This window comes from Gymnoscopelus braueri, assembly GCF_963280865.1.
Source record: "Gymnoscopelus braueri genome assembly, chromosome: 11".
In the NCBI taxonomy this organism is placed as follows: Eukaryota; Metazoa; Chordata; class Actinopteri; order Myctophiformes; family Myctophidae; genus Gymnoscopelus; species Gymnoscopelus braueri.
Genome location: NC_137613.1, coordinates 400600 through 413099, shown reverse-complemented (window position 1 = coordinate 413099; position 12500 = coordinate 400600). Strand labels below are relative to the sequence as shown.

Here is a 12500-nt window from a genome sequence, read left to right as displayed (position 1 = left end):
CACACACACACACTGTACGAGCAAAAAGAGGGACGGGTCAGGATTCCATTCATAAATGTAAATTCATTAATTCACTATTTCAGGAATAAATGGCTTTGCACAACATTGTTAACTATAAAGATAATGATGAGGCCATCATCAACATTGGTGAATTGTCTATTCTTATATTCTGTATTATTCTATACCTGCATATTATTCTATGCATGTATATTTTCATCCACGGCTCTGTTCTGGTCCAGCTGTATGAGACGTCATAAGTGATCGCGGAATTTGCCGTCGCTTTCAAATGACGCTAGAGTGCGTTCTGATCCTGTGAGGACAACGGGTCGACCACTCCGTCCTCCCGTTTAGTCCTCTCCTCCTCTAAGGGGCGGGGCTTAGGAGCGAGTGGAGGACGCGAGGAGAGTGAGCGAGTGTGAAAGTTTGTGGTATCGGAATTCAGCTAAAGTGTGGTCCAGGGTCCCTCATGGGTCCTTGAGGGGTTTCCAAATGGACCCTTACAGGTCTGTAACTCTGAGAGTGTACAAATAGAACCAAATGGACCCTTACAGGTCTGTAACTCTGAGAGTACAAATAGAACCAAATGGACCCCTACAGGTCTGTAACTCTGAGAGTGTACACATGGAACCAAATGGACCCGTAATTATCCTGTATGCACCGGATTGGGAACTAAAGTTGTGAGCTTGTAGATCGGCTATTTTTTTACCTGAACGTTGGTGCCAGAACAGAGACACTAGGGTTCATGTGGTTAGGGTATATAACTATAACTAGACTATAGTTATAACTAGGCTATAGTTCTAACTAGACTATAGTTATAACTAGACTATAGTTATAACTAGACTATAGTTCTAACTAGACTATAGTTATAACTAGACTATAGATATAACTACTAGACTATAGTTCTAACTAGACTATAGTTCTAACTAGACTATAGATATAACTACTAGACTATAGTTCTAACTAGACTATAGATATAACTACTAGACTATAGTTCTAACTAGACTATAGATATAACTACTAGACTATAGTTCTAACTAGACTATAGTTCTAACTAGACTATAGATATAACTACTAGACTATAGTTCTAACTAGACTATAGATATAACTACTAGACTATAGTTCTAACTAGACTATAGTTCTAACTAGACTATAGATATAACTAGACTATAGATATAACTAGACTATAGTTCTAACTAGACTATAGATATAACTAGACTATAGTTATAACTAGACTATAGTTATAACTAGACTATAGATATAACTAGACTATAGATATAACTAGACTATAGTTCTAACTAGACTATAGATATAACTAGACTATAGTTATACAGTAACTAGACTATAGTTCTAACTAGACTATAGATATAACTAGACTATAGTTATAACTAGACTATAGTTATACAGTAACTAGACTATAGTTATAACTAGACTATAGTTATAACTAGACTATAGATATAACTAGACTATAGTTCTAACTAGACTATAGATATAACTAGACTATAGTTATACAGTAACTAGACTATAGTTCTAACTAGACTATAGTTCTAACTAGACTATAGATATAACTAGACTATAGTTATAACTAGACTATAGTTATACAGTAACTAGACTATAGTTATAACTAGACTATCCTCCTATAATTCTAGTAACCTCTGAGACCAACCTCTGAGCCCAAACCTCTGAGCCCAAACCTCTGAGCCCTCTGAGCCCAAAATGTTTCTGCCCGGTTCTCCTCAGTGCCTGGAGCTATTGATCTCAAATTGCGCACAGCCATTGACCATTACCATGTGCATGGAACTGTGAAGCCCGTTTTTCGATTACATCAAATCTCAGCTTATTATTACCGTTTGTGTCAAACAATGGGAGATCACGCTGCGCAGGGTTGCCAGGTTTCGCGAGACAAACAAGCAGCAAGGTCTATGAAAACAAGGCCAAACGAAGCGAGCCCTACAAGCAACAAGGTCTATGAAAAGAAGGCCAAACGAAGCACCGTCACACATATACATTGCCTCTTGGAAAACAGCCGCTCTACAAGCTCACAACGCGTCCCCACACCCACCTGCACTTTCACAACCAACGCCAAAAACACACTTCCACCAATATTGCCCCTAAACCGCTTACAATAGGCGAACATGGCAACACCAAAGTCTGTCACACCATAGACTCCGCCCACTCTGGGCCGGGCGGGAGGCGGGAGGGGGCGGGAGGGGGCGGGCGACTAACATGCCTATGCCAGGGAGTCACATTTCATTCTACATCGTGGCTCCGTGGTGGTGTGTGTGAGATGATCGCACCACAACTTGGGTCCGCGCCCGTGTATGCGTGGACACGCACGTGCGCATGCACGTTGGGGAGGCACGTGTGACATGTCACAATGTACATTATTTGTGTTTGCGCGACGCCCGTGTGTGTGTTCGCGACGGGCCACGGGCCGCAGTACCGTGTGTGTGTGTGTGTGTGTGTGTGTGTGTGTGTGTTTGTGTGTGTGTGTGAGCGCTCGCAACGGGTCGCGCGCGCGTGTGTGTGTGTTGAACGTGCTTCGCCCAATTTACAATCTCAGCTGTTTATTCGCATTTTTATGTCAAACACAGTCTCAATCAGACAATCTCGCCATGCTTATGATGGCTGGAGAGAGAGAGAGGGGGGAGAGAGAGAGAGAAAGAGAGGGGGAGAGAGAGAGCTGTGTGTGAGAGTGAGTGAGTGAGTGAGTGAGAGAGTGAGAAAGAGAGTGTGTGCATGAAATGCAATGCAATGCAATCTTTTCGTGCAAAGGTGGTAGCACGTCGCGTTTACGTAAATCTCTCCACCAGAGACACAAAAGTTAATCTCATCTAGCCATTACACCATGTCGACTCTCCGAAAATCTGTACAAGCTAACGATACGACCGTTCCACAATCTCGCCCCTAAACACGGTCGCCCAGGCTCGCACCGAACGGTCTGGGGTGAGCAATCTGCGCCTAATTGTCTCGCCCCTAAACACGGTCGCCCCGTATCGCAACGAATGGTGGAGAGCGTTTCTTTGTTAAGGACGCCCATACATTCTCCACTGTTGAATGTGCACCCTTTACGTGCATATCTGCATGCACATAATTATATTGTTGTTGTTAAGTTGAAATAATAGTTGTACAAGTTGTAATAACAGTGTTGTATAATTATTTTTGCTGTAGTAATCAATTCATTCTAATATAAGTACAATGCATGACAGAATATATATATGTGTGTGTGGTGTGTGTGTGTGTGTGTGTGTGTGTGTGTGTGTGTGTGTATATGCATATATGTATATGTATATATGTATGTATGCACAGTAGGACGTGCAATAACCCCACGTTTGCAACTATTTTTGCCTGCGCACTTCACCGGGTATGGTCTAGTAGTTATAACTAGACTATAGTTGTCGTTGTCCGTAAACGTTCTGAACGCATCAATAACCAAAAGTTCCGTTCGTGCGGTCAAACACACACGTGCATCTGATTGGAGGAGATGACATTTTGATAGGAGGGACGACATTAAGTCTTTTGCTCTTTTAATATTAAATTAAACCATTAAGATCATTTCATGTCATTTTAGATTTGAGCTAAAAAAAGCATTATTTTATACTTTTGGGCCATTCAAAAAAATAGCAGATCTACAAGCTTGTGGATCTTTAATGTGCAAATCTTTGATACTATATTCTTTTAAAGTCAACATTTTTGACTCAAGTCTTTGCTTCTGAGGGGGGGGGGGGGGGGGGCTGTTACAATATATTTTGAGATGGGGGTCCGCGGCCAAATACATATCATTTTGGGGGTTACATAAAAGAGTTTGAGAACCACTGATATTATAGCGACATAAGTTTTTCAGAAAACTGTTAGGATTTAGAAGATATTTGTAGAATTTGTAGCACCGAGTGCTTTGAGCTTGTAGATCTGCTATTTTTTTGAATAGCCCATAGAAATGTAAAAACTGACACCGATGCGTTCCCGGTCTTAATGGGTTAATAGTTTAATGTAACAAATGAGTCTGGATCAAACCGTGTTATTGGATATCGGGCCTTGTTGCCGTGGCAACGCGCACGGCAACAAGGAGCGGCAGATGGTGTTTTCATTAAAGAATGCAGAATGCAGCCTGATAAAAGAATCAACCTGAATGACTGGGGTCTGGCTTATCACGTTACACACACACACACACGCACGCACGCACACACACACACACACACACACACGCGCACACACAAACACACACACACACACACACACACACACACACACACACACACACACACACACACACACACACACGCGCACACACACACACACACACACACACACACACACACACACACACACACACACACAGGGATAAACATGTTCATTTGTACTTTAACAAAGTGATTCTCTGCTGTCACACTGACACCAAAGAACCCCTGCTGGTGGCTGCTGGTACTACACTCTGAGACCACCCACCGGGACCGTATAGTGAAGTGACCTCTTGACCTCTTACTTCTTCTACCATGTGATGTAGCCGTACTTCTGCACACGCACGCACACACACACACACACACATACGGAACGCATACTTAAGTACAGTACTTGACTACATGTACTAAAGGTGGCATTACACTAGGATATATTCTCTGTGGACATTATAGCTATAATAGCCTATAGGACGGTCAGTCCATATTGTAAAATGAGAAGAATAAAATCATTATCAAAATAATGTATTTTAATATAAAAAATGGATCCACCGCAGCTGCACCTGATTGTCCATCCTACATAAACAACCTGTGTGTGTGTGTGTGTGTGTGTGTGTGTGTGTGTGTGTGTGTGTGTGTGTGTGTGTGTGTGTGTGTGTGCGTGTGTGCGTGCGTGCGTGCGTGCGTGCGTGCGTGCGTGCGTGCGTGCGTGCGTGCGTGTGTGTATTTCTCTCTGTCCGACCCGTGCCAGGTGTTCCATACAGCAGCGATCCAGATAAATATCAAAACATTTAGAAAATGGTCGGAGCGGCCCCGACCGTCCTGTGAGCAACTCGGGAGGGTTCAGATTGGATCTTTGAACCCTCACACTAGACGATGTTTATGCCCGAGATTCGCCCCCGATCTAGGCTGGGGTAGACGCACCCCCCCGATACTCGGGAGGGTTGTTTTTTACCCCGATTATCTCGTAGTGTAATGCCACCTTAACTCATTGAGTGCCATTAACGTGTTTCACGTGTTTTAGCGCTATGGTGCAACGTGCCATTAACGTGTTTTTGAAAAAAAATGTTTTTTTTTTTTTTTTTTAATATCATCATCATCTGAAGATTTGCAGCTCCATCCACTCCTTGTTAAACTTATAACTGAAAAAGGCTGTATCTCGCTTCCTAAGCACTTTTTTTTTACTTTGAAAAAATAAAAAATCGTAATGGCCAGAAATAGATAATAATAATGTGGGCACTCAATGAGTTAAGATAATCTGATAAGAGAATCTTGAAAGATTATCTTGTAGTGTGTGATGATACCCGATTTCAAAATCGTTTAAAACTGAAAAAGTCTTGTAGTGTAAGGCCAGCTTTACTGTACAGTGTAGTTACTTTACACTGCTGGTATATACTGTGTAGACTAGAGTATGTATCAGTCTATAGACTGTAGACAGAGTTTTCTATAGATACACAGACTGCTGCTGTTCTGACAGACAGGACTGACACAGACAGGACTGACACAGAACAGACGTTTTATATGAAAAAAGAAAGAATGTAATTTCAATGAGAAACGCTACAATACGTCTGAGAGAGAGAGAGTCCAACACGCTGACAACTGACACAACACATGCACACGCACACATTTAACAACACATGTTAACATTCATAAATGTGCCGAACACACAGAAATGCTGCAAGAACAGTCACACACACACACACACACACACACACACACACACACACACACACACACACACACACACACACACACACACACACACACACACACACACTCATTATTCATTATTTGGGTCGGTAAAAAATGTGCTTGGACTGTGTATTGTTTGATCTACACAGCAGTCCCCTTGGCGAGGGTGAGACAAAAAGTTAATGTTGGGCACACACACAGACACACACACACACACACACGCACACGCACACGCACACGCACACGCACACACACAGATAATGATCCATTCAGGAGCATCTGGACTCAGTTGCATCTAACAGCTGCTGAACACACTCTTATTGCATCACGTGTGTGTGTGTGTGTGTGTGTGTGTGTGTGTGTGTGTGTGTGTGTGTGTGTGTGTGTGTGTGTGTGTGTGTGTGTGTGTGTGTGTGTGTGTGTGTGTGTGTGTGTGTGTGTGTGTGTGTGTGTGTGTGTGTGTGTGCGCGCGTGCGTGCGTGCGTGCGTGCGTGCTGGCTCCCAAACTGTGGAACAAACTCCACATTCCAGTCAGAACTACAGATTTACTCCCAATGTCCCAAATTCACTAAGAGGGTCGTAAATATGGGGTAAATAAAGTAAATATGGGGTAAATAAAGTAAATATGGGGTAAATAAAGTTCGTAAAGGAGGTCGTATTGTCGGTACTCACAAACTGACGTGCAATTCTCAAAGGGGTTCGTATATCCCTGAGACGTGCGTATGACCAGGTGTAGGACATGATTAATCTGGAAGGATGCATCCAACAGCATCCAACTTCAACGTCACTTTACTGAACAGTGTTGCCATGTCCGCTTACTATAAGCGAATTTGGGCTTATTTTTCTGTAAAGTTGCTTGTAAATATTGGTAGCTGTGGGGTGTGTTTTTTTAGGCTTGTTTCTAAAGTGTAGTTCATTATTTGGAATTGCTTCACAATTGTTCAATTATTTTAACCGGTGGTTCTCAAATATTTTTATGTCATGGACCCCCAAGTTAATATGTAGGCTAATTTATCCCTATATCCCCATCTGAAAATGTGTTGTGCCAGATGGAGCCCCTTACCAGATTTGTGTTGTTAGAATGTTTAAAAAATTGTCCAAATATTCCACATTTTATTTCAAGATTTGTTTTGAAAATAGCAGATCTACAAGCTCACAACGCATCGCATCACGAAGCGCTTTGAGCTTGTAGATTGGCCTGTAGATCGGCTATCTCCAATGTTTACACTACAGTATATCATTTCAATGTATACAGTATATATATATATAGGTTTAGAGTTCTCATATGGCTAGCTTCTTTTGGGCTTATTTTCATAGACCCGGTTGCTTATTTCTCTCACAAAATCTGGCAACACCGGTGCTGCAGGAGTTTAACGTCTCGTCCAAACTTACAGATGTAAGATGTTTGCCTTGACACTGACAGAACTTGAACATCATTCTGATCTGTCTGGAAGCGAGTCCCACTATTGCACGATGGATCAGCTGAACATAATGTGTAATGTTTACAAGTTTTAACCCCGCCAGCAAATAATAGACTAATAAAGGATTTGTCTTAAACATAATGGTTGTAAATCGCTTAGTGAATCGGGAACAATGTTCCACCGTAATCTGAAGACTCACCTCTTCAGATTACACCTCAGCCCTGTAGCGCTTGACCTATGACCTTGACCCTCATGGAGGCTTATGCAAAGGTTTAAATGTAATGTACAGTACAGTAGATAGCATGTTATGTAGACAGATGTCAGGTCATTGTTATCCTGGATCTGCATCCTATACTGTGTATAATGTACAGATTATTAATTTTTTGATAATATGTTGTTTAGACTGATACTATACTGTAGGTTATTGGTTTACCTATGATCCTATAGTTTACTGAGACACTACACTGTCTCTGTATTCTATGATCCTATAGTTTACTGAGACACTACACTGTCTCTGTATTCTATGATCCTATAGTTTACTGAGACACTACACTGTCTCTGTATTCTATGATCCTATAGTTTATTGAGACACTACACTGTCTCTGTATTCTATGATCCTATAGTTTACTGAGACACTACACTGTCTCTGCATTCTATGATCCTATAGTTTACTGAGACACTACACTGTCTCTGTATTCTATGATCCTATAGTTTACTGAGACACTACACTGTCTCTATGTATTCTATGATCCTATAGTTTACTGAGACACTACACTGTCTATGTATTCTATGATCCTATAGTTTACTGAGACACTGCACTGTCTATGTATTCTATGATCCTATAGTTTACTGAGACACTACACTGTCTATGTATTCTATGATCCTATAGTTTACTGAGACACTACACTGTCTCTCTGTATTCTATGATCCTATAGTTTACTGAGACACTACACTGTCTCTCTGTATTCTATGATCCTATAGTTTACTGAGACACTACACTGTCTCTATGTATTCTATGATCCTATAGTTTACTGAGACACTACACTGTCTCTCTGTATTCTATGACCCTATAGTTTACTGAGACACTACACTGTCTCTATGTATTCTATGATCCTATAGTTTACTGAGACACTACACTGTCTCTGTATTCTATGATCCTATAGTTTACTGAGACACTACACTGTCTCTCTGTATTCTATGATCCTATAGTTTACTGAGACACTACACTGTCTCTGTATTCTATGATCCTATAGTTTACTGAGACACTACACTGTCTCTCTGTATTCTATGATCCTATAGTTTACTGAGACACTACACTGTCTCTCTGTATTCTATGATCCTATAGTTTACTGAGACACTACACTGTCTCTGTATTCTATGATCCTATAGTTTACTGAGACACTACACTGTCTCTATGTATTCTATGATCCTATAGTTTACTGAGACACTACACTGTCTATGTATTCTATGATCCTATAGTTTACTGAGACACTACACTGTCTATGTATTCTACGATCCTATAGTTTACTGAGACACTACACTGTCTCTCTGTATTCTATGATCCTATAGTTTACTGAGACACTACACTGTCTCTCTGTATTCTATGATCCTATAGTTTACTGAGACACTACACTGTCTCTGTATTCTATGATCCTATAGTTTACTGAGACACTACACTGTCTCTGTATTCTATGATCCTATAGTTTACTGAGACACTACACTGTCTCTGCATTCTATGATCCTATAGTTTACTGAGACACTACACTGTCTCTCTGTATTCTATGATCCTATAGTTTACTGAGACACTACACTGTCTCTGTATTCTATGATCCTATAGTTTACTGAGACACTACACTGTCTCTCTGTATTCTATGATCCTATAGTTTACTGAGACACTACACTGTCTCTGTATTCTATGATCCTATAGTTTACTGAGACACTACACTGTCTCTCTGTATTCTATGATCCTATAGTTTACTGAGACACTACACTGTCTCTCTGTATTCTATGATCCTATAGTTTACTGAGACACTACACTGTCTCTGTATTCTATGATCCTATAGTTTACTGAGACACTACACTGTCTCTATGTATTCTATGATCCTATAGTTTACTGAGACACTACACTGTCTATGTATTCTATGATCCTATAGTTTACTGAGACACTACACTGTCTATGTATTCTACGATCCTATAGTTTACTGAGACACTACACTGTCTCTCTGTATTCTATGATCCTATAGTTTACTGAGACACTACACTGTCTCTCTGTATTCTATGATCCTATAGTTTACTGAGACACTACACTGTCTCTGTATTCTATGATCCTATAGTTTACTGAGACACTACACTGTCTCTCTGTATTCTATGATCCTATAGTTTACTGAGACACTACACTGTCTCTCTGTATTCTATGATCCTATAGTTTACTGAGACACTACACTGTCTCTGTATTCTATGATCCTATAGTTTACTGAGACACTACACTGTCTCTGTATTCTATGATCCTATAGTTTACTGAGACACTACACTGTCTCTGTATTCTATGATCCTATAGTTTACTGAGACACTACACTGTCTCTGTATTCTATGATCCTATAGTTTACTGAGACACTACACTGTGTCTGTATTCTATGATCCTATAGTTTACTGAGACACTACACTGTCTCTGTATTCTATGATCCTATAGTTTACTGAGACACTACACTGTCTCTATGTATTCTATGACCCTATAGTTTACTGAGACACTACACTGTCTCTGCATTCTATGATCCTATAGTTTACTGAGACACTACACTGTCTCTGTATTCTATGATCCTATAGTTTACTGAGACACTACACTGTCTCTGTATTCTATGATCCTATAGTTTACTGAGACACTACACTGTCTCTATGTATTCTATGATCCTATAGTTTATTGAGACACTACACTGTCTCTGTATTCTATGATCCTATAGTTTACTGAGACACTACACTGTCTCTATGTATTCTATGATCCTATAGTTTATTGAGACACTACACTGTCTCTGTATTCTATGATCCTATAGTTTATTGAGACACTACACTGTCTCTGCATTCTATGATCCTATAGTTTACTGAGACACTACACTGTCTCTGTATTCTATGATGTGTGATCGTGTGTGTGTGTGTGTGTGTGTGTGTGCGCGTGTGTCTCACCACAGGAAGTGATGCGTTGTGACCCCAGGCAGTCTCGAGGAGCCGCAGCGCTCCTCCAGTAGAAAACCTGGAATGCAAAAACACCAACAACCAATCACAACACAGAATAAAAACACCAACGACCAATCACAACACAGAATAAAAACACCAACAACCAATCACAACACAGGGGGTTGTTGCCAGGCTCCCCCGCGGGGTTTGGTCCGAATATCACTGTCTGCCTGGTTGCTTGTTTCTCTAGTATACCTGGCAACACTGGTTTGGCAGCGTTGCCAAGTCTGCTTGTTAAGCGATGCATTTGGACATGTGGTGATAGACCTGGTTGCTTGTTTCTCTCTCGCACGTAACTGGCAACGCTGGTTTCACATTGAAAACAGGAAATGCAAAGAAATGGTGAATTTATGAAAAGGTTGAAATGTAATTTGTAAAGAGAGAATGTTATCAACTGATAATAAATGGAGATGTTTGAAATTACATGGTGAGTACAGAATCACACAATGAACTGGCCGCCGTGCCGGCTGTAAATGTACTTGAGTTGAGAACCAAATGGACCCTTACAGGTCTGTAACTCTGAGAGTGTACAAATGGAACCAAATGGACCCTTACAGGTCTGTAACTCTGAGAGTGTACAAATAGAACCAAATGGACCCTTACAGGTCTGTAACTCTGTGAGAGTACAAATAGAACCAAATGGACCCTTACAGGTCTGTAACTCTTTGAGAGTACAAATGGAACCAAATGGACCCGTACGGGTCCATTTGGTTCCATTTGTACACTCTCAAAGTTATGGGGGTCCTTGAAATTAAAAAGTTCTAGAAACACTGTGCTTAGTGTGCTACACTAAATGGAACAGAGCCTTCATTGATTGATTGAATGATTGATTGATTGAATACTTTATTAATAGTTTGCATAGACAAGCACAGTGAAGTACAGTTCAATACAAGGTCTTTTAAGAGGGTTTAAAACACAGGAAAGCAGTGTGGCTTGTTTCCATTGGGGTCCTTTGTACTCAATTCATCGAAACATGAATTTCATCAGTATCATTGATAAGACATGTGGAGAGAGAGAGAGAGAGAGAGAGAGAGAGAGAGAGAGAGAGAGAGAGAGAGAGAGAGAGAGAGAGAGAGAGAGAGAGAGAGAGAGAGAGAGAGAGAGAGAGAGAGAGAGAGAGAGAGACATAAATAAACAAGGTAGATTATAAAGATGTAAAAGGCCTTTAACCACGTACTCTATTTTAGGCTCACATTAGACCTGAGAATTCTCTGAAAATATATAAATAATGACAGGGATTTGTATGTCTGTTTGTTTTTGATACTTTTTGTGTTTTAACCCATTGAGACCAGGAACGCATATGTGTCATTTTTTGATTGTTTTGGCTATTCAAAACTAGCAGTCTACAAGCTCATATGAGCTTGTAGATCTGTTCTATATTTTTTTTAAATCGTGGACATTTTTTGCAAAGCGACATTTTGTAACTCAAATCTTTGCTTCTGGGGAAAAATGTCTTCTAAATCCTAACAGTTTTCTTATTAAACGTATGTTGTTAAAACATTTTGTTCCAGGGACCCCCAGAGGCAAAGATTTGAGTTAAAAATGAAATGTATATAAGACTTGCACACATTTTCACAATTGTTTTTCAAAAATGGCAGATCTATGTAAAGTGACACAGACAGGTGCGTTCCTACATTGACAGGGTTAATAACTGACCCTAACAATAAAACTAAGTAACAGTAACCATCAATCTACTTATTATGACCCAACAGATTGAAGTACTTTAAATAGTCCAGGTCCAGGTTGAGTATAAACCAGTATAAATGAAGCAGAACAGGTGTATATAGTATAAACCAGTATAAATGAAGCAGAGCAGGTGTATAGTCTGACTCTGACGCTACGAGCCCACATGATGAGTCGGTGTATTTTCTTTATTTATTTGGTTCTTATTCTGGCCCGTTGAGTTAAAGCCTTTTACATTTTCCAAACCTGCCCTGAGTGCCTGAACCATGGATTATTTATGACAGGTTTTTGGGTCAGAACTCTT

General features: G+C 40.4%; 1 protein-coding gene across 4 annotated transcripts in view; it reads right to left on the bottom strand.

The window, feature by feature from the left end:
• Positions 1 to 10543, bottom strand: part of thrb (thyroid hormone receptor beta) — a 48172-nt gene extending 37629 nt beyond the window's left edge. For all 4 annotated transcript variants that reach the window (XM_080441931.1, XM_080441930.1, XM_080441933.1 and 1 more), the window contains exon 1: positions 10463 to 10543. The gene's annotated coding sequence lies outside the window, so the exon portion shown is untranslated. The remainder of the gene's footprint in view (positions 1 to 10462) is intronic.
• Between the last annotated feature and the right edge of the window lie 1957 nt (positions 10544 to 12500).